The sequence below is a fragment of the Ranitomeya imitator genome, chromosome 4 (assembly GCF_032444005.1).
Source record: "Ranitomeya imitator isolate aRanImi1 chromosome 4, aRanImi1.pri, whole genome shotgun sequence".
In the NCBI taxonomy this organism is placed as follows: Eukaryota; Metazoa; Chordata; class Amphibia; order Anura; family Dendrobatidae; genus Ranitomeya; species Ranitomeya imitator.
Genome location: NC_091285.1, coordinates 284,163,428 through 284,186,190, shown reverse-complemented (window position 1 = coordinate 284,186,190; position 22,763 = coordinate 284,163,428).

Here is a 22,763-nt window from a genome sequence, read left to right as displayed (position 1 = left end):
TCTTGTCCAGCTGGTTTTCATGATTTTGTCTTGTTAGCTGGAAGCTCTGGGATGCAGAGTGGCCCCTCCGCACCGTGAGTCGGTGCGGAGGTCTTTTTTGCACACTCTGCGTGGTCTTTTGTAGGTTTTTGTGCTGATCGCAAAGTTACCTTTCCTATCCTCTGTCTATTTAGTAAGTCTGGCCTCCCTTTGCTGAAACCTGTTTCATTTCTGCGTTTGTGACTTTCATCTTTACTCACAGTCAATATATGTGGGGGGCTTCCTTTACCTTTGGGGAATTTCTCTGAGGCAAGGTAGGCTTTATTTTCTATCTCTAGGGCTAGATAGTTCTTAGGCTGTGACGAGGCGCCTAGGTCTGGTCAGGAGCGCTCCACGGCTATTTCTAGTGTGTGTGATAGGATTAGGGCTTGCGGTCAGCAGAGCTCCCACATCCCAGAGCTCGTCCTGTATGAGGTTTAACTATCAGGTCATTCCGGGTGCTCCTAACCACCAGGTCATAACAGCCATGGCACTAGCTCCAGAAATACAGATATTCTCCATTGACCATCACTGAACCAATTGAGAAGTTCAAAAAAGCCAGGTTGGAACCTTCTGGTCACCTGGGCCCATGGAGACATTCGGAGAAGCCAGGTTGTGACCCTCCGGTCACCTGGCCCCATCGTGATGTTCGGAGAAGACAGGTTGGGACAATCAGGTCACCTGTACATGTAACTTAAAGGGGTAATCACCTTCCCAAAGCTTGTCAATATCTCCACTCTGTGGATGCCCACCAAAAAGAGGGTGCAGCAGGTGGGGTAGTCTGCCCTGGGAGCTCCAATGTTGCAGCTGCTCTAATCCCGGTGAGCCAGGGGAAGGGTGAGACTCTTTCATTTGCACCATCTTGGGTATTTTCTGGGACTGTTCTTTATGTTATTGTCTGTACGCGGTTCAATTAATTATTACCACACTGTTTTACCCTTTCTCTGCGTTGTCTGAGTAGTATTCTGCCCACGGGAAAGGAGTGTGGACGCTCAGTGGGATGAGCCCTGGTCCATGCACTCTTTCTTAGGACAGTTGGCAAATGGACGAGAGCACCCACTGACCCTCGTGTCTTCACACCAGGTTTGAGGTCAGATCTTGGGGGATAATTCCTCTGCATCCAATGCATCTCACAAAGCTCTGCTGACTCAAATTGACAGAAAATAAAGATACCTAGTGTACCCAGTTTGCTGACGCAGAAGTAAGCATACCATTTTAAGGTCGACACAGATGATCCAATTGTGTTTGCGATATTGCAACAACTCAATGACTCTCTTTTTGTCTCTGTATTCTTCACAAACAGAAACAAAATAGCCAATTTTGACTGCACCAAATACATTTCCATTGTGAAGGACACACTTTAAGCTCTGCTTTGAGCTATCGATGAATAGTCACCATTCATTTGAGTTATAGATTGGAATTCCCAATCACTCAGTTAAAACATGTATGCTGTGGCAATGCACAAAGCCACTGTCACTTCTAAAGTAATGCAGACATGCACTTTCTCTGTATAAAAAGTAGGATAGCCTTTTTTCCTATTTAAGCAAGTTTTTCTTATGCAGTCTTGATGCAAGGAGTTCTGAAGGCTTGTTCGATAGTGCCAAATCTCAAGCCAAATTGTTCAACACATGCTGGTCAAATCCATTACGAACTGAGACATCTTTAATTTCAAAATCATTATCATTGCAGTCACTTTGTTCTTCACCATAATGAAGTTCTTAAAGAGAGGGTAGTTCATGAAAAACTGGCACTGGGATTTCAAGTGAATGAGGCACTGGACGTATAGCTGCTCTCACCAAACCATAAGTATAGCAAATGGCATCTTATTGCATGTTTCTTTCGCTCACATCACACATCAGAAAACTATAACCACACTGCTTGCACACCTTTTGAGGGGCTCAAGACTTATCTTGATCACCAAGTTTTACTTTGAAATATGCTTGCTGGTCAAATGTGCTGATGTTCATCCTTTAACTTGGAATGGTGAAACTGCCACAGATATAACGAAAGGAATCAGGGCTGTGTAGGCACTTACAACGAGACATAGGAGGAACAGATATGAACTTGAAGATATGAAATAAGGGTGTAAATAAAAGAACAAATTCTGCTGTCTTCTTGTATAGCAACTTTCAGAATACATTTCACTATATAGAGTGGCACACAACCTCTCACCACACTGTCTCATGTGTAACTGAATAGCCTAGACAAATAACAACCTGTTGATGGTCGCAAATGTTGTCCTCCACCCCTTCCCACTCCAGGGCGGTATGCTCTCAGCCAATAGTAGAGCACTACTGCTACCCTCGATCCAGCCTAGAGTAATCGCATTAACATAAGCTATAGAGAAAAAAATCTGACATCATAGAAGAAAACTAACTGCAGCTTTGAAATCAGTAGAAAAATCGAACTCCACAAAAATTATGTTCAAAATTGTTCTCCAGTGTGTGCTAAGCCAAGGATGCTTATGTAGTGTCTCCTATACGGCAGAAACGACATTAATTGGTTTTACTACACTGTACATTAAACTAGTTAGTAGAATTCTATTAGCATCCTTTCTCTAATTAAATGGGTTGTCTGAAACCTTAGTCACACTTTAAAATCCTCTGATGCCATTGAAATTCTGCTGTAATTAATCTCACTTACTGCTTGTTTAGATTCTGACACAATGATTTCATTATAATATTGCATGACTGTACCAGCTAAAAAAATCCAAATTTGTATCTGATTCTATACACGTCCATTTGTTTCATTAACTACTTGTATTATCTGAAATAAGAATTCTGGAACATCCTTTCTCAGGTGAGACCATATGCTGCACAGACTTTTCTCTGGCTGCATCAATCTCTATTTTAGTAACATATTTGATTCATTTTTTTTAGCATACTTGGTTTTAGAGACAGATGAAGGCTAAATCAAGGTAAATTTTAATTTTGGTCCACTGTCTGAGTCCATGTTTACCTGGTCAATATTTGGTCAGTATCGGGGGGGGGGGAGGGTTGAGGGTGCGGGCGCCCCGGGCCCGGTGCTCTGAGGGGGCCCACCATACAGTTACATTCTGCGGTGCCAGCAGTGGTCTGCCTATGGGGGGGCTGCCTTATTACAGGGTCTGACTATGGGAGGCTGCCTTATTACAGGGTCTGACTATAGGGGTGCTGCCTCATTACAGGGTCTGACTATGGGGGTGCTGCCTTATTACAGGGTCTGACTATGAGGGTGCTGCCTTATTTCAGGGTCTGCCTATAGGGGTGCTGCCTTATTACAGGGTCTGCCTATGGGGGGCTGCCTTATTACAGGGTCTGACTATGGGGGTGCTGCCTTATTACAGGGTCTGACTATAGGGGGGCTGCCTTATTACAGTGTCTGCCTATGGGGGGCTGCCTTATTACAGGGTCTGACTATGGGGGCTGCCTTATTACAGGGTCTGACTATGGGGGCTGCCTTATTATAGGGTCTGACTATAGGGATGCTGCCTCATTACAGGGTCTGACTATGGGGGTGCTGCCTTATTACAGGGTCTGACTATGGGCGTGCTGCCTTATTACAGGGTCTGCCTATGGGGGGCCTGCCTTATTACAGGGTCTGACTATGGGGGCTGCCTTATTACAGGGTCTGCCTGCGGCGGCTCAGTGTTGGGATATCAGGGGCAGTAATAGGGACACATACGGCACCAGCGGCTCAGTATTGGGGTATCAGGTGTGATAATAGGGACACACGGCAGCAGCAGCTCAGTATTGGGGTATCAGGGGCAGCAACAGGGACACATACGGCAGCAGCGGCTCAGTATTGGGATATCAGGTGCAGTTATAGGGACACGTACGGCAGCAGCGGCTCAGTATTGGGGTATCAGGGGCAGTAATAGGGACACATACGGCAGCAGCGGCTCAGTATTGGGGTATCAGTGGCATTAATAGGGACACATATGGCAGCAGCGGCTCAGTATTGGGGTATCAGCAGGATGAGGAGTTTGTGCAGGTTGGGAAAAGATGGTGATGGGGCTGGAAATATGAGAAGTGAAACGTGTCTTTGTTGTATTCTCTGCAGACGAGTTGTAGCTGGAAAAAGTTGTCATGTCGGTCTGGGCCAGATGGAAAAGACGGGAAAAGTGAACATTTCCATCAGAAAGGAGGTCAGCAGTAAGTCATTATCTGTAACTGTGCTGTGATCTCTTATATGTTCTGTAGGGCTAGTATCTACCACTGACCATATGGCGGTAATATCCATGCTGGTCGTTATATAGAGATTATCTTCAGTAACAGTGCGGTCATCTGCTGAGGTTCTCCTCCAGTATTAGGGCGCATCACCAAGTTTTAATCAAGGTTACCTGGTTAGGGGCCCACTCAGAAGCTTCGCCCCCCCTGGAACAAAACCCTAGCTATGCCTCTGGGTCAGTATTTTCCATCAGTATGTGTAAGCCAAAACTAGGAGTGGAACAACCAGAGGAAAAGTATAATAGAAACACATCACCACTTCTGTATTTATCACCCACTCCTGGTTTTGGCTGATAGTGTGAACTTGGTCTAGATGTCATGACCTACTACTGAGACCCTAGTAGACAATGTTAAAGGGAAGGTATCATCAGAAAATTACCTATTTAAATCAGGTTTATGTTACATGTATTATTTTACATATCCCGATTTTAATAAAAGAAATACATAATTTTGCAATTTTCACACAAGCCACTGGGGTTAGTTTAGGCTCAGGCTGTCTGTCCTTTCAGGAATAATTTTCAGCAATATCCTTTTTTTTTTATTTAAATAGATTTTTATTAACAATATAAAGAAGAACATCAGAATGCCATTTACATTGCAATATATCACATACACATTTTCTTATTTAATAAACCCCAACATTACCCCAACTACCCCCCTCCCCCCTAAGACAGCTCAATCCCAATCTTCACCCCACTGAGGCCTTCTCTGTCTCGTGCAATTTATCCTTATCCAGGTCTTAAGAAACTCGACGTCTATACTCCTCAATCCAATTCAAGCCAAGGAGACCACATTTTATTAAACATTTCTATTTTCCCCCTTTTTTTGTACACCCCCTTTTCCAAATTTAAACCGTGTTGAACATATTGGAGAAATTCCCTTCTCGCAGGTGGTTCCACATACATCCAATTTCGTGCTATTACTTTCCTGGCCATGTATAGTAGCCTAGCGATTGCAATCTTCCAAGTATTGTCAACTCCAATTTCTTCCACCTATCCCAGCACGCATACTATCGGGTCTCTAAGAACTCTACACTTATACGCTACTTCAACCCGGCTCAAAACCACCACCCAAAAAGCAGCCAGCCTAGGACACGTCCACATCATGTGATATATTCCTGCATTCTCACTCGCACACCTCGGGCACTCAGAATTGGCACGCAATCCCGCTTTGTATAGCACTTCCGGAGATTTATATACTCTATGCAGAATATATAGCTGCGAGAGTCTATATGGTTCACTCAAGGATAGTCGCGGAACCCACTCCATCACCGATTCCCAGGTTTCATTCTCCATCGGCCCTACGTCCCTCTCCCACTTAGCTCTCGCCTTTATAGGGAAATCTAGCAAAAACGTGTGCATAAGGTCTTTATACAGAGTGGAAATAACTCCCCTTGTAGTCCCATCACCACACACATACTCCAACACTATATCATCTTGAACCCTGATATCAACCTTCTTATTCTGAGCTCTAAAGGCATGTCTCATCTGCGCATACTGATATTCCCCTGTGGATCGCAGACCAAATTCTACCTGCAATTGGGAAAAGGACTTCAATGCCTGCTGCTGGATTATCTGGTGAACAAAGCAAATTCCCTTATTCTGCCATTCCATCAGTCCCCCCAAGGCCTCAAATTCCTTTAAATTGTTGTTAGACCATATCGGTGTGAATTTAGTCAACCCTGTAACCCCGCGAATCTGCCTTAGTCTATTCCATAATTTGCGAATCAGGAACAGGGTTGGGTATACTCTCTCCAAAGCGCCCAAGGAGCCATCCTCCAAACACCTGACCACCGGTCGTCGGTCCGTCACCTCTTCCATTAGATGTTGTACTGCACTGGATGACGCCCCTCGCGCCCAGCCCTTCAAATGCCGGTTCTGGGCCGCAAGGAAGTATATTTCCGGGTTGGGCAAAGCCAAACCACCATCTTCCTTGGGTCGCTGAAGCGTCTCCAGGCTAATACGTGGATATTGTCTTCCCCATATCAAATTTCTAAAGAGGGCATTAATCTGCCTGAACTTCCCCCGAGGGATCCAAATTGGTGCGTTATGTAGAACATATAGAATTTTTGGCATCAGGACCATTTTAATAAGGTTTACCCTACCGACGACCGATAGATGTAGTTTATTCCAGGCATCTACCTTCGCCTTGAGTACCCCCATAACAGGAGTCAAATTCCTTTGCAGGAACTCCGCAATTGGCACCGAAATCCATATTCCAAGGTATTTAAATTGGGAAACCACCTTTAGCCTCTCATCCCCAACATCCTCACTCACATTCTCTCCTACGTCATCCACCCTAAAAAGAACCGACTTATCCCAATTAATTGTTAGTCCTGACACAGTACCAAATCTCTCAACAATTTCAATGGCCCCTCTTAGTGAATCGTCTGGATCCGCCAGGAACAGCAAAACATCATCCGCGTATAACGCTATTTTTTCCTCTACTTTCCCATACCTAAACCCAGGGACCCTATCAGACTGCCGAATCTTAGCAGCAAGAGGTTCTACAGCCAACGCGAACAGGAGGGGTGAGAGCGGGCATCCCTGCCTAGTACCCCTAGCCAGCTCTATAGGTCGAGACAGCTCCCTGTTTACTCTAATTCTAGCCGACGGTAATGAATACAACAGCTGTATCCAGGCCACAAACTGTGGACCAAACCCCATACATTCCAGCACCTGCCAGAGGTATCCCCATTCAACACTGTCAAACGCCTTATGCGCATCTAGCAATGCAATCACTCTTCGACCACAGTTATCAGCCTCTACCTGCAAATTTACATATAATTTCCGCAAATTGATCGCCGTTGATCTATCAGGCATAAAGCCAGATTGGTCCGAATGCACCAGACTCGCAATAACACTAGAGAGGCGGAGAGCCAACACCTTGGCCAGAAGCTTGACATCAATAGTTAGTAAGGAAATTGGGTGGTACGACTCCGGTTTCCCCAAGTCCTTATCCTCCTTTGGAATAACCACTATTATGGCCTCTCTCATAGAGGCTGGCAAGCACCCACAGGACCTAGCTTCCTCCAGTACCATTTTTAATCTAGGAATCAACACTTCTGCCAAACCTTTATAGATCTCAGCGGGTAGCCCATCAACCCCAGGCGCCTTCCCATTAGTCATAGACAGCAATGCCCGACTCAATTCCTCCTCAGTGATAGGGGCCTCAAGGCTCTCCCTATCTGCCTCATTCAGTCTCGGCAGATCCAGACCCTCCAAGAAAGTCAATGTGTCCTCGACCGATTCACCAACCCGAGAGGAATACAAATCTGCATAGAAGTCCGCGAAGGCCCTCAAGATTTCAGGCGTTTCCGTTATTCTACCTCCACTTGCAGATTCCAAAGAGTGTATATATGAAGAACCTCTCTGAGCAGCAGCCACTACCGATAGCATATGTCCCACTGTTTCTCCCTCCTGATAAAACAATACCCTTTGGAAATCCCGCTTCCTCTCAGCTTTGCCTAACAGAATTTTTTCCAAATGATTTTGTGCGTTTTTCATCCTTCTCTCTGCCTCAGGAGTTCCCAGTGTGGCCATCCCGTCTTCTGCTTCCTTCAACTCCTCAACTGCCGCTTTTTCTGCCTCCCTCGTCCTCCGCTTACACCTACTAATGTCTCTAAACAGTAGTCCCCTCAGATACGCCTTCATTGCATCCCAGATTGTAAGAGCATCAGTGCTTCCATCATTTAAGAGAAAGAATTCCGCCACCTCCCGTCCTATACTTTCCAACTCAATACTCTGTAACCAATTGGGATGAATCTTCCATTCTCTCCCACTTGTCGAACGTGCCCCCTCCAATCTAACCTCTACTTCAATTGGACTATGGTCTGACAGGGCCCTTGGCAGATATCTCACCTCCCCAACCAACGTGTCCAAAATCCTGTTACCCAGAGCCATATCAATCCTAGAGAGCGTGGCATGCGCTGGTGAATAACATGAGTACCCTCTCTCTCCAATATGTCTGACCCTCCAAAGATCAATCATACCTATCTCCTGTATATAGGTGCCAAATGTTGTTATGTGTCCCTCCGACCTATTCTGAGTATTTTTATTTTTGTCCCAATATTCATCACAGATGTTGTTTAGATCTCCGATAATTATTAACGGTGTCGGTCCCCATCTTTCCACTCGCTCCATTACTTCTCTAATTTTCCTGCTAGAGTAGGGGGGCGGAATATACATCGCGGCAACACACAACATCACTCCATACAATATACACCGTATTAGTACGTACTGCCCATCCACATCCACATATACCTTCACCTCCTCATACTGAACTCCCGCTGGAACCAAGATTGAGACTCCTCTTGCATACGTGGAGAAGGTAGAATGATATCCCCTCTGGATCCACCGTCTATTCAGGACATCCACCTTTTCCCTTACCAAATGCGTCTCCAGCAAGCAAATCATTGAGGCCCGTTGGTCTCTTACATGTTGCAAACACGCGGCCAGTCTGGATTTCTCCCCTAGACCTCTCACATTCCAGCACAAAATCTTAAAGCGGGTCCCCATCACTTGGCTCATCTTCACTCAAGGAATCATCTTTTTTGAGCACGAGCTGTCTAACTTCCCTCCCCCCCCCCTCCCAACTCCCCCTACCACCCTTCCCCCCTCACATCTAACCATTCCACCTCTTTTCAAGAGTGGGGCATCATCGCCCATAGCGAACACTCCGTTTGGCATTACCTTCCCAACCCTCCTCCCACCACTGTACATAACAGGATTTCAGACATTTTGAAAAATAACGTGTCTCAAAGTATTTTAACGTCGAATTATTTACACACGCAAGAAACCTGCATACACTTAAAATATGCCGCTTACCCTTCCTCCCTCCTTCCCAGCAGCCATTACACCATCCCTTTAACTTTAACTAAGTACAATCCAGCTCCCTTCTTCTCCACCCATACCCCCTAGTTTGTCAATCACATGACTCTATGCCCACTGACAAATAGATAACCAAAATCAGACTCTTCCCACAGTTTCAGTCTCCTTTTCCTTTAAGCTTTTTAGCATTGATATCGATCCACTGGGTAGCTTCCTCCGGCTTCTGAAAAAAATGAATTTTATCAAACGCCACCACCCTCAGTCTTGCTGGAAACATCATGGAGTATTGCACTCCCAGCTCCCTCAGACGTCTCTTGATACCTGTGAACATCATCCGTTGTCTCTGCACCAAAGTAGAATAGTCCGGGTAGATAGCAATCTTTTGGCCTTCAACTGTCAGATCCGTCATGTCTCTGGCCTTCCTCAGGATAATGTCTCTGTCCCTATAATTTAGGATTTTGGCTAGCATGGTACGGGGATTCGCTCCAGGGACAGGTGGTTTCGGTGGGACCCTATGCGCTCTCTCTACCGCGAACACTTTTGTTAGCGCCATATCTCCAAAAGTCTCTAACAGCCAGTTTTCAATATATTCCGTTGGATTCCTCCCTTCAGCTTTTTCAGGGATGCCCACTATGCGAATATTGCTTCTTCTGGACCTGTTCTCAAAGTCCTCATTTTTCGCCGCCAATTCAGCTATTGCTTGAGTGAACTTTTTCTCTGCTTTTTGCAGCTGCACTATATGGTCTTCTGCAGTGCTCACTCTCTCCTCTACCTCCCCCACACGCTTGTCAATCTTCTGCATGGCTGCGTTTATCTGGGCTGTGTCTCCCTTAACCTCCTGTATCTGTAAGGTCAGAGACTGTTTACATGAAGAAACTAGCGCAAAAACGTCTCTTAAGGTAGGCTCAGCTTCTGGCGCCATTTCCTCGGGTCCCCCTTCTGCCACCGCCATTTTACTCTCCTTTCTCCCCTGTTGTACCTCATGTTTTCCTGCTGGGCTCTCCTCCTCCTCCTCCTCCTCGGTGTCAGCTCCGGCTCCCTCCTCTGCGGCCTCCGCTCTCGCAAACTGCTGGAGCTTTGCCGCTACCTCCATACGCTTTCTGCATGCGGCGTTCTCCTTATCCGCCTTCTCCCTTGTGTCGGCGCCATCTTGGATTGCGCCTGCATCCCCGGCTCCTCCGTCCTTCTGCCGTCTCCTTGTCATGTTCGCCGGTTCCAGCGCTACCGCTCAGCGCCCCCGGGCTCCATAAGTCTCCCCGCAGCCGGTAAGCCCCCTCAGGGACCAAACAGCAGTGGCTCTGCAGGATTTTTAGATATACAGCGGCGAGAGCTCACAGCCGCACGTCCGCTCACATGGACTCTTAGGCCACGCCCCCTTCAGCAATATCCTTACCAGTGACATTAGAGGATGTCAGCGTCTGACTTGCGTCACCTCCTTTCACTATGAACTTTACACACACTCATTAGATGCTACAATACAAATTATTGTGTGTGTGCATTATATCCAATATACATGTGCATTCCATGAAACAACATGAGTCCAGATATAAGCCCCAGTGACCAGTGTGAAAAGTGCAATATAATTAATTTTAGTTTTTAGTACAAAATGTGATATGCAAAAAAAAAATGCTAATAATAATAATACTGTCTGATAACAGTTTCCCTTCTCTTTTATTTCCCACCATGGGGTAGGCAACAAATTAGATCTGGGAGGACACTTTGCTTTAGTGCATTAATATTATTATTATTAATTATTTTTTTTTTATTAAATACCTGAGTAAGAAGCAATTCTCTCTTCTGTGCAAAGTGATCTCGTAATGACTGTCTTCTGAACTTGTTACCTAAGCAAAAATGTACTTATTATCAGAACTACAGAAAGCAAAATGATAGAACCACAAAGCAGGAGATGTATGAACAATGTTGACCTACAGTGGGTACAGAAAGTATTCAGACCCCTTTAAATTTTTCACTCTTTGTTTCATTGCAGCCATTTGGTAAATTCAAAAAAGTTAATTTTTTTTCTCATTAATGTACACTCCGCACCCCATCTTGACTGAAAAAAAACAGAAATGTAGTAATTTTTGCAAATTTATTAAAAAGAAAAACTGAAACATCACATGATCATAATTATTCAGACCCTTTGCTCAGTATTGATTAGAAGCACCCTTTTGAGCTAGTACAGCCATGAGTCTTCTTGGGAATGATGCAACAAGTGTTTCACACCTGGATTTGGGGATCCTCTGCCATTCTTCCTTGTGGATCCTCTCCAGTTCTGTCAGGTTGGATGGTGAACATTGGTGGACAGCCATTTTCAGGTCTCTCCAGAGATGCTCAATTGGGTTTAGGTCAGGGATCTGGCTGGGCCAGTCAAGAATGGTCACAGAGTTGTTCTGAAGCCACTCCTTTGTTATTTTAGCTGTGTGCTTAGGGTCAATGTCTTGTTGGAAGGTGAAACTTCTGCCAAGTCTGAGGTCCATAGCACTCTGGAAAAGGTTTTCATCCAGGATATCTCTGTACTTGGCCGCATTCATGTTTCCTTCAATGACAACCAGTCGTTCTGTCCCTGCAGCTGAAAAACACCCCCATAGCATGATGCTGCCACCACCATGTTTCACTGTTGAGATTGTATTGGGCAGGTGATGAGGAGTGCCTGGTTTTCTCCACACATACCACTTAGAATTATCACCAAAAAGGTCTATCTTCGTCTCATCAGACCAGAGAATCTTATTTCTCATAGTCTGGGAGTCCTTCATGTGTTTTTTTTTTTTTAGCAAACTCTATGTGGGCTTTCATATGTCTTGCACTGAGGAGAGGCTTCCGTTGGGCCACTCTGCCATAAAGGCCTGAGTGGTGGAGAGCTGCAGTGATAGTTGACTTTGTGGAACTTTCTCCCATCTCCCAACTGCATCTCTGGAGCTCAGCCACAGTGATCTTGGGGTTCTTCTTTACCTCTCTCACCAAGGTTCTTCTCCCACGATTGCTCAGTTTGGCTGGATGGCCAGGTCTAGGAAGACTTCAGGTGGTCCCGAACTTCTTCCCTTTAAGGATTATGGAGGCCAATGTGCTCTTAGGAACCTTACTAAGGTACTGCAGAACTTACTGCAGAAATTCTGTTGTAACCTTGGCCAGATCTGTGCCTTGCCACCATTCTGTCTCTGAGCCCCTTGGCCAGTTCCTTTGATCTCGTGATTCTCATTTGGTCTGACATGCACTGTGAACTGTGAGGTCTTATATAGACAGGTGTATGCCTTTCCAAGTCCTATCAGTTTAATTAAGCACAGCTGGCCTCCAATGAAGGAGTAGAACCATCTTAAGGAGAATAACAAGGAAATGGACAGCATTTAACTTAAATATGACTGCCTGAGCAAATGGTTTGAATACTTATGATCATGTGATATTTCAGTTTTTCTTTTTTATTAAATTTACAAAATTTTCTACGATTCCGTTTTTTTTTTAGTCAAAATGGGGTGCAGAGTGTACATTAATATGAAAAAATGAACTTTTTTGAATTTACCAAATGGCTGCAATGAAACAAAGAGTAAAAAAATGTAAAGGGGTCTGAATACTTTCCATTCCCACTGTATATCAGAAACAAGTTTATTATGCCGCCCTTGGAATATTTCTTGTTATAAAACAGGTGCAAACTCTGCTCCACACTGACCTGTCCTAACTAAACTCTGTAGGTGGAGATGGAGTAATATGGCATATTTCAGAGCAACAAGCCATTCATCTTTGTCCCAGGTTGTCCGGGGGAAAGAATAAGGAACCAGACAGATCTCTTCACCCGGAAGCAGGGGGCTTGTCAAACAGAAAAGCGCACGCGGCGACGTGCAGTTTCCTGCCAGCAGAGGCAGAGCAGGTGTGCACACAGCGTGCTCCGGGCTCCAGGGAAGAGCACCACCACAGACTGCGGCTGACGCCCCACGAGCACTGCACTGGGACTGTGCGCAGAGACAGGGCCATGGGCTCGGTTAAGTTTGGGGCTGCGTTCGTGCATAGAAGCATGGGCCACGTACAGGACCTGGTGCTGCGATCCCCCTTGCTGACCAGCACATCAGAGACCTCACTTGGTACTGTGGTTATTGCAACACCCTTGAATTTGGCTGCACTTGTTTATGGACTAGGGGCTCAAGGGGTGAGACCAGAGACCACCCGTTGCCGCCAGAAGCCAGACCCTGAGCTGAAGACATTTCATTGGCCATTGCTGGAACTACACCCTCATCGGATCATCCATGGCTGAGGAAGCCGCAAACACGATAAGTCTATTGGGTGGACTGTTATCACGTTGTTGTCATTTATTTGCCCTATCATTTGCCATTTAACTGTTTATCCCCTGCGAGGAGTATTCTCACTGTTAAATTAAAAATTTAACCCTTGCTCTGCCTTTCTTGCGACACTGCATCCCGCAACCTGCTTACAGTAAGTAAGTGCCTTCCCACAGGACGCAGGAGTGCTATCCCCCATCCACTAAGGGTATTAAGCCTACATGTCCACCAGCAAGACGCAGATGCGCCGCTGTTACCACTCTACAAGGCTTTATCCAGAACTGGCAAATCCATTACACCACATACAACTTACCAGCAATTTAAGGCTGATACGCTGGCACCTGCAAAAAAGGTTGTCTCCAGTGACATACCAACTTTCTATTTAAATCGCAAACAGCAGCAAGACGCTGATGCACCGCTGCTATTCCTCAACAAGGTCACACTCAGAGAAAAATCAACTATTAGGCCATACTTGGTATTAAAGAGACTGCACCTGCCCCTTGACACTACAGGGACAACATCCTCTTTACCATAAGAGCCACTCATAAATCCTGGATTAAGTGCGGCTTTAGAGTAAGACCCGGGAGGGTCGAAATGTCAATCACAATGAGTCGCTTGTACAATTGTTCAATAAGTGCCTACTATTTGATCTGTCACATTTGATTGATTTCTGTTTTTCACTTGAATAAATTAGCAAGTTTCAAAAAATCCTTTTGTTTCTAAGATATTCCACACAGGGAGTGCGGTGGATTTCAATAATATTGTTATTAGACCTTACGGTCTGTCTCGCCAGCACCCCGATCTAAATTTAGAGTGCAGGCCAAATTAGATATATTTATACAGTAAGTAAGTCTTGGCATTCGGTTATGCAAGTAGCATTGAAATTAGCTATCTTGCTGAATCTATCCACCATCACCAACATTACTGTGTTACTTGCTGACACGGGTAGTTCAGAGATAAAATCTATTCTACAGACAAATGAGTCCATGGTCTACAGGGAATCACCAAAGGTTGAAGAGCCCTGGACAGACTAGTACCTGGGCAGCTACATAATCCCGAACATCTTAGTACATCTTAAACTGCCAAAAACAACGAGTAAGAAGATCTGTAGTGGCTTTACTATCAGGATGTCCAGCCAGGACTGAATCGCAATGTTCACTTAAAATTGTAAGACGGAGGTCCACAGGGACAAACAATTTACCTGAAGAACAGGCAACATGGGTGTCCAACTGAGCCTCTACGACCTCCTTCTCCAGATCAGAACATATTGTAGAAATAACTAATCCTTTCAGTAATATGGGAACCTGCTCACGATTTCTACCTTCCCCTGGAAATCCGCCTTAATGTTCTTATCCCCAGGACTATAAGTCACAAAAAGGATATATCTGGTAAAAAAAAAACAATGACCACCTTTCCTGTCTAGGTGTCAGACATTTAGCTAATTCCAGATACAATATATTTTTGAGGTCAGTAATGACCACTACCGGATGAACTGCACCCACCAAAACATGATGCCATTCCTCGAAGGTCAACTTTATTACCAAGAGCTCCCTATTACCAATGTAATAATTCTTTTGGGCGGCCAACAATTTTTTTTGAGAAATATGCACACGGACACCATTTACTTGGAGACGAACCCTGTGACAATATAAGGCTGTATAAGAATCTGATGCAAAAGCGAAAGATTTTTCAAGGTAGAAAACACTTCACAGGCTGGTTCAGACAATTTGGAAAAATCTGTTCCTTTCCTGGTCATATGCATAAGCGGTTTGACCACTATCAAAAAATTCTTGATGAACTTATGGTAATGAATCGCTGTAAAGCTTCTACATTTTTAGGATGATCCCAATCCAATACCTCCTGGACTTTCACAGGATCCATACGAAAGCTGGTGTCAGATAATATATACCCCAGAAAAGGAATGTCCTGAACAGTAAACATACGTTTTTCTGACTTGACATAAAGTTTATGTTCTCTGAGTATTTGGAGGACCTGCCTGACATGTATCTGATGTGACTCAAGGGTCGGCGAATAAATCAATATGTCTTCCAGATACACTACCACAAATCTATCTGCCATGCAAACTAATTCCATGCAGCAATCTCCTGAAGAACTCTCCAACGGCCTACTCCAAACAATGAATGCTCTCCTTCAACTCCAAACCAGGTAGTGGTAACTATCACTGGCAAGGTAAGAAAGAAGGAGGAGGGTTCTTATACCTGAAGAGAGAAATGAACAGCTGATACAACCCAAGATAGAGAACTCCAGGAGTCCAACTAAGCACGCAGTCTAACTCTTGCAGCATCAGAGCAAAGAAAGCCAGAACTGCTAATAGGACGGTGAAGCCATTCTAACTACAGTAAGTGTATGTGTCACCAGATGCTGTGATCGGCTGACACCACTCTGTCGCAGTATCCCCGTGACACTACTATGGCACTACATTCCCTGACAGAAGTTATGTCGCTTATCCATGTTATGTAAATAAAAGCTTATAACCTGAAATTAAATTCATCCATTGGTTGTATAAATTATTCTTTTGAAAGCTGAAACCCTCCGAAATGTGGTTCAGGTTAAGAAAATAAATTGGCATCAATAGAGAAATATTGATCACTTAATGGACACAGAATGGTCAGATTTTGGCAAGACAAAAGTTTTGTCGCCTGATCATATAATGCACCCAATCCTAGTTTACATCCTCACCTGTGCTCAGTAAATGATCTGTTAATTAGTGTGTGTGTATAAAAAGAAACCCAGCACCCCAGACCTTCACTTGAACTGCAACTTGAGCTCTGACAACATACCAAAAATCCACCCTGCGACCAAAGCCTGGATTATCAAGAGGCTGAAGACCAGATCCACTGCAGAGGTGGCTGGCACCTTTAATATGTCTCAGCGTCAAGTACAATGAATTAAAAAAATATTTGAAGAGACTGGAGATATGTCTGACAAGCCCAGGTTCAGCAGACCCCGCAAGACAACTGCTCAGGAGGAACGTTTGTTGGTTAGAAAATCAAAAGCAAACCCCTCTTCCACTGCAGCGGAGCTCCAACAGGCCTTGTCACCTAAAGTCCCTGTGTCAACTAGAACAGTTTGCAGGATTCTGTGTCGACATAGCATCCTGTTATGAATAGGTAATTCAGAACCACAATGGACCTTGAAGTTCAGAGCACACAAGTGACCTGACAAAAACCACAAAACATAGGACGAGCTCTGAGACGTGGGAACTCTGCTGACCGCAATCCCTAAACCTATCAAACCACACTAGAGGTAGCCGTGGATTGCGCCTAACACTCCCTATGCAACTCGGCACAGCCTGAGAAACTAGCTAGCCTGAAGATAGAAAAATAAGCCTACCTTGCCTCAGAGAAATTCCCCAAAGGAAAAGGCAGCCCCCCACATATAATGACTGTGAGTTAAGATGAAAATACAAACACAGAGATGAAATAGATTTAGCAAAGTGAGGCCCGACTTACTGAATAGACCGAGGATAGGAAAGATAGCTTTGCGGTCAACACAAAAACCTACAAACAACCACGCAGAGGGGCAAAAAGACCCTCCGCACCGACTAACGGTACGGAGGTGCTCCCTCTGTGTCTCAGAGCTTCCAGAAAGCAAGCAAAACCAAAAAAAACAAGCTGGACAGAAAATATAGCAACAAAAGTAACACAAGCAGAACTTAGCTTATGCTGAGTAGACAGGCCACAGGAATGATCCAGGAGGAAGCAAGACCAATACTAGAACATTGACTGGAGGCCAGGATCAAAGCACTAGGTGGAGTTAAATAGAGCAGCACCTAACGACTTAACCTCATCACTTGAGGAAGGAAACTCAGAAGCCGCAGTACCACTCGTGACCACAGGAGGGAGCTTGATCACAGAATTCACAACAGCATCCATGGTCGAATCAGTGCCCAGAAGCTAGAATTAAACAAAAGACAAATAAAAAACCATATGGCTTTTGCAAAGTCCCACAGCCTGCTAAGCAGATGGACACTGGAAAAGTGGCAGAAGGTGTATTTCTCTGATGATGCAGGAGACCTACTGGATCTAAAATATACCCATAAAATAGTTAAATTTGGTGGTGGAAAGATCATGGTATGGGGTTACATTCAGTATAGGGTGTGCGAAACATTTGCAAGGTGGAAGGCAATATCAATAGCCTAAAATATCAAGAAGTATTAGCTACTTCTTATATTCCAAATCATAAAAGGGGTCAAATTCTGCAGCAGGATGGTGCTCCATCTCATACATCCATCTATACAACAAAGTTCCTCCAGGCAAAAAATATCAAGGTGCTCAAGGACTGGTCAGCCCAGTCACCAGACATGAACATCATTGAGCATGTTTGGGGTAGGATGAAAGAGGAAGCTTGGAAGACAAAACCAAAGAATCTGGATGAACTCTGGGAGGCATGTAACTCTGCATTCTTTGCTATTTCTGATGACTTCATTAATAAATTGTATGAATCATTGTTGAACCGCATGGATGCAGTCCTTCAAGCTCATCGAAGTCACACAAAATATTAAATATGACTCTAATAGCACCACAACTTCATTCACCAATGTTATGCAACATATATTTGTATTTTAAGTTAATTATGAAATGTGAATACACAGTTATAATATTTTTTATTTAACGTAATCTTCAAAAAAAAAGTAAACCGCACCTCCTGTAGAAGATAATCCACAACCATACACAAAATCAGCTGGCTAGTTACTTAAAATGCCATACGGAAATCCGGGTGCCCAAGCAGAAAAAACAGTGGAAGTCCATATCATTAAGAAAAATTGCGAGCACTCACCATCCGTAAAAAATTCATTCCTTCATTGTGACATAGAAGTGAGTCCTAGACATGTGGAGGCGCGGGTGCGCGAAACGGCCGTCATCCGTCTGTAGTGCACGTTCCCCCTGTTGTCATGCCGTCTGACTTCTATGTCACAATCAAGGAATTAATTTTTTACGGATGGTGTGTGCTCGCAATTTTTCTTAATGATATTTTTTATTTACTTATGGATTGTGTAAGAAACATAAATTGAGACATTCAGCAATATATTAATCAGACATTAAATATAAAATGTAGAAAATTGTCAAAACATCTTACAACCTGGTGTAGAAGGAGTTGACTTTTGCTGATATTCTTTAAACAGTTGGAGTTCGTCGTTATCTTCATTTGATTTTGCATCAGCATCTAAACTATCTAATACAGAAAATGAAACCGATTTTGCCCTGGATGCGGATGTATGGCGAACTTTCAGGTCTGGGAAGATCTTCTGAGTCTATATTGTAATTCAAAATACGTAAAATTAAGCTACATTATTATATGGTTGATATTTAATAAATGTGCCACTTTATCGGGCTAATAGTCAAGACCCAGGCAACAAACTTTACTGTACTAAAATACAAACATTGCCAGATTTTATTCATATGATGAAATACCTTCCATTATTGAGACAATACACATCAAAAAGCTATTTAATAAAATTATAAGGAAAACTGCAATCTCCCCCAAAACTCGGTTGTAGCAAATAATTGTATTCCCCATAGTATTAAAGTTCTGTACAATCTTTTTTTCTGCCCGTATGTTGTACTGTTTCTAAGATTATCTCAGCACATGAACATGTTATTTAAACACATCCAATTGTGGAAGTTATTATTATTCCAAGATCTGTTCATTAAAATTAGCTTTTGTTTGTGGGAAAACTCCTTTAGCCCCTTAAGCCCCGAGGGTGGTTTGCACGTTAATGACCGGGCCAATTTTTACAATTCTGACCACTGTCCCTTTATGAGGTTATAACTCTGGAATGCTTCAACGGAGCTTGGCGATTCTGACATTGTTTTCTCGTGATATATTGTACTTCATGATAGTTGTAAAATTTCTTCGATATAACGTGCGTTTATTTGTGAAAAAAACAGAAATTTGGCAAAGATTTTGAAAATTTTGCAATTTTCCAACTTTGAATTTTTATGCCCTTAAATCACAGAGATATGTCACACAAAATAATTAATAAGTAACATTTCCACATGTCTACTTTACATCAGCACAATTTTGGAACCAAAATTTTTTTTTGTTAGGGAGTTATAAGGGTTAAAAGTTGACCAGCAATTTCTCATTTTTACAACACCAATATTTTTTAGGGACTACATGACATTTGAAGTCATTTTGAGGGGTCTATATGATAGAAAATAACCAAGTATGACACCATTCTAAAAACTGCACCCCTCAAGATGCTCAAAACCACATTGAAGAAGTTTATTAACCCTTCAGGTGTTTTACAGGAATTTTTGGAATGTTTAAATAAAAATGAACATTTAACTTTTTTTCATAAACAATTTACTTCAGCTCCAATTTGTTTTATTTTACCAAGGGTAACAGGAGAAAATGGACCCCAAAAGTTGTACAATTTGTCCCGAGTACGATGATACCCCATATGTGGGGGGTAAACCACTGTTTGGGCGCATGGCAGAGCTCGGAAGGGAAGGAGCGCCATTTGACTTTTCAATGCAAAATTGACTGGAATTGAGATGGGACGCCATGTTGTGTTTGGAGAGCCCCTGATGTGCCTAAATATTGAAACCCGCCACAAGTGACACCATTTTGGAAAGTAGACCCCCTAAGGAACTTATCTAGATGTGTGGTGAGCACTTTGACCCACCAAGTGCTTCACAGAAGTTTATAATGCAGAGCCGTAAAAATAAAAAATCATATTTTTTCACAAAAATGATATTTCGCCCCCAATTTTTTATTTTTCCAGGGGTAAGAGAAGAAATTGGACCCCAAAAGTTGTTCTGCAATTTGTCCTGAATACGCTGATACCCCATATGTGGGTGTAAACCACTGTTTGGGCGCATGGCAGAGCTCGGAAGGTAAGGAGCGGCGTTTTACTTTTCAATGCAAAATTGACTGGAATTGAGATGGGACACCATGTTGCGTTTGGAGAGCCCCTGATGTACCTAAACATTGAAACCCCCCACAAGTGACACCATTTTGGAAAGTAGACCCCCTAAGGAACTTATCTGTATGTGTTTTGAGAGCTTTGAACCCCCAAGTGGTTCACTACAGATTATAATGCAGAGCCGTGAAAATAAAAATTCTTTTTTTTTTCTTCACAAAAATGATTTTTTAGCCCCCAGTTTTGAATTTTTACAAGGGTAACAGGATAAATTGGACCCCAAAAGTTGCTGTACAATTTGTCCCGAGTACGGTGATACCCCACATATGGGGGGGAACCACTGTTTGGGCGCATGGCAGAGCTCGGAAGGGAAGGAGCTCCATTTGGAATGCAGACTTAGATGGATTGGTCTGCAGGCGTCACGTTGCATTTGCAGAGCCCCTGATGTACCCTAACAGTTGAAACCCCCCCACAAGTGACCCCATATTGGAAACTAGACCTCCCAAGGAACTTATCTAGATGTGTTGTGAGAACTTTGAATCCCCAAGTGTTTCACTACAGTTTATAACGCAGAGCCGTGAAAATAAAAATTCTTTTTTTTTTCACAAAAAGGATATTTTAGCCCTCAGTTTTGTATTTAACAAGGGTAACAGGATAAATTGGACCCCAAAAGTTGTTGTACAATTTGTCCTGAGTACGCTGATACCCCATATGTGGTGGGGAAACCACTGTTTGGGTGCATGGCAGAGCTCGGAAGGGAAGGAGCGCCATTTGGAATGCAGACTTAGATGGATTGGTCTGCAGGCGTTACGTTGCATTTGCAGAGCCCCTGATGTACCCAAACAGTAGAAACCCCCCACAAGTGACCCTATATTGGAAACTAGACCTCCCAAGGAACTTATCTAGATGTGTTGTGAGAACTTTGAACCCCCAAGTGTTTCACTACAGTTTACAACGCAGAGCCGTGAAAATAAAAAAATCTTTTTTTCCCACAAAAATGATTTTTAGCCCCCCAAATTTTTATTTTCCCAAGGGTAACAAGAGAACTTGGACCCCAAAAGTTTTTGTCCAATTTGTCCCGAGTACGCTGATACCCCATATGTGGGGGTAAACCCCTGTTTGGGCACACGGGAGAGCTCGGGAGGGAAGGAGCACTGTTTTACTTTTTCAACGCAGAATTGGCTGGAATTGAGATCAGACGCCATGCCGCGTTTGGAGAGCCCCTGATATGCCTAAACAGTGGAAACCCCCAATTCTAACTGAAACCCTAATCCAAACATACCCCTAACCCTAATCCCAACAGTAACCCTAACTACACCCCTAACCCTGACACACTTCTAACTCTAATCCAAACCCTAATCCCAACCGTAAATGTAATCCAAACCCTAACTTTAGCCCCAACCCTAACCCTAACTTTAGCCCCAACCCAAACCCTAACTTTAGCCCCAACCCTAACCCTGACTTTAGCCTCAACCCTAACCCTAACTTTAGCTCCAACCCTAACCCTAACATTAGCCCCAACCCTAACCCTGACTTTAGCTCCAACCCTAGCCCCAACCCTAATCCTAGCCCTAACCCTAACCCTAACCCTAGCCCTAACCTTAGCCCTAACCCTAACTCTAACCCTAACCCTAACCCTAGCCCTAACCCTAGCCCTAACCCTAGCCCTAACCCTAATGGGAAAATGGAAATAAATACATGTTTTTTAATTTTATTATTTTTCCCTAACTAAGGGGGTGATGAAGGGGGGTTTGATTTACTTTTATAGCGTTTTTTTATACCGGATTTTTATGATTGGCAGCTGTCACACACTAAAAGACACTTTTTATAGAAAAAAAGTTTTTGCGTCTCCACATTTTGAGACCTATAATTTTTCCATATTTTGGTCCACAGAGTCATGTGAGGTCTTGTTTTTTGCAGGACATTTTTATTGGTAACATTTTCTGACACGTGACAGTTTTTGATCGCTTTTTATTCCGATTTTTGTGAGGCAGAATGACCAAAAACCAGCTATTCATGAATTTCTTTTGGGGGAGGCGTTTATACCGTTCCGCATTTGGTAAAATGGATAAAGCAGTTTTATTCTTCGGGTCAGTACGCTTGCAGCGATACCCCATTTATATAATTTTTTATGTTTTGGCGCTTTTATACGATAAAAACTATTTTATAGAAAAAATAATTATTTTGGCATCGCTTTATTCTCATGACTATAACTTTTTTATTTTTTGCTGATGATGCTGTATGGCGGCTTGTTTTTTGCGGGACAAGATGACGTTTTCAGCGGTACCAGGGTTATTTATATCTGTCTTTTTGATCGCGTGTTATTCCACTTTTTGTTCGGCAGTATGATAATAAAGCGTTTTTTGCCTTGTTTTTTTTTTTTTTCTTACGGTGTTCACTGAAGGGGTTAACTAGTTTTATAGATTGGGTCGTTACGGACGCGGCGATACTAAATATGTGTACTTTTATTGTTTTTTTTTTATTTAGATAAAGAAATGTATTTATGGCAATAATATATATATATATATATATATATATATATATATATATATAT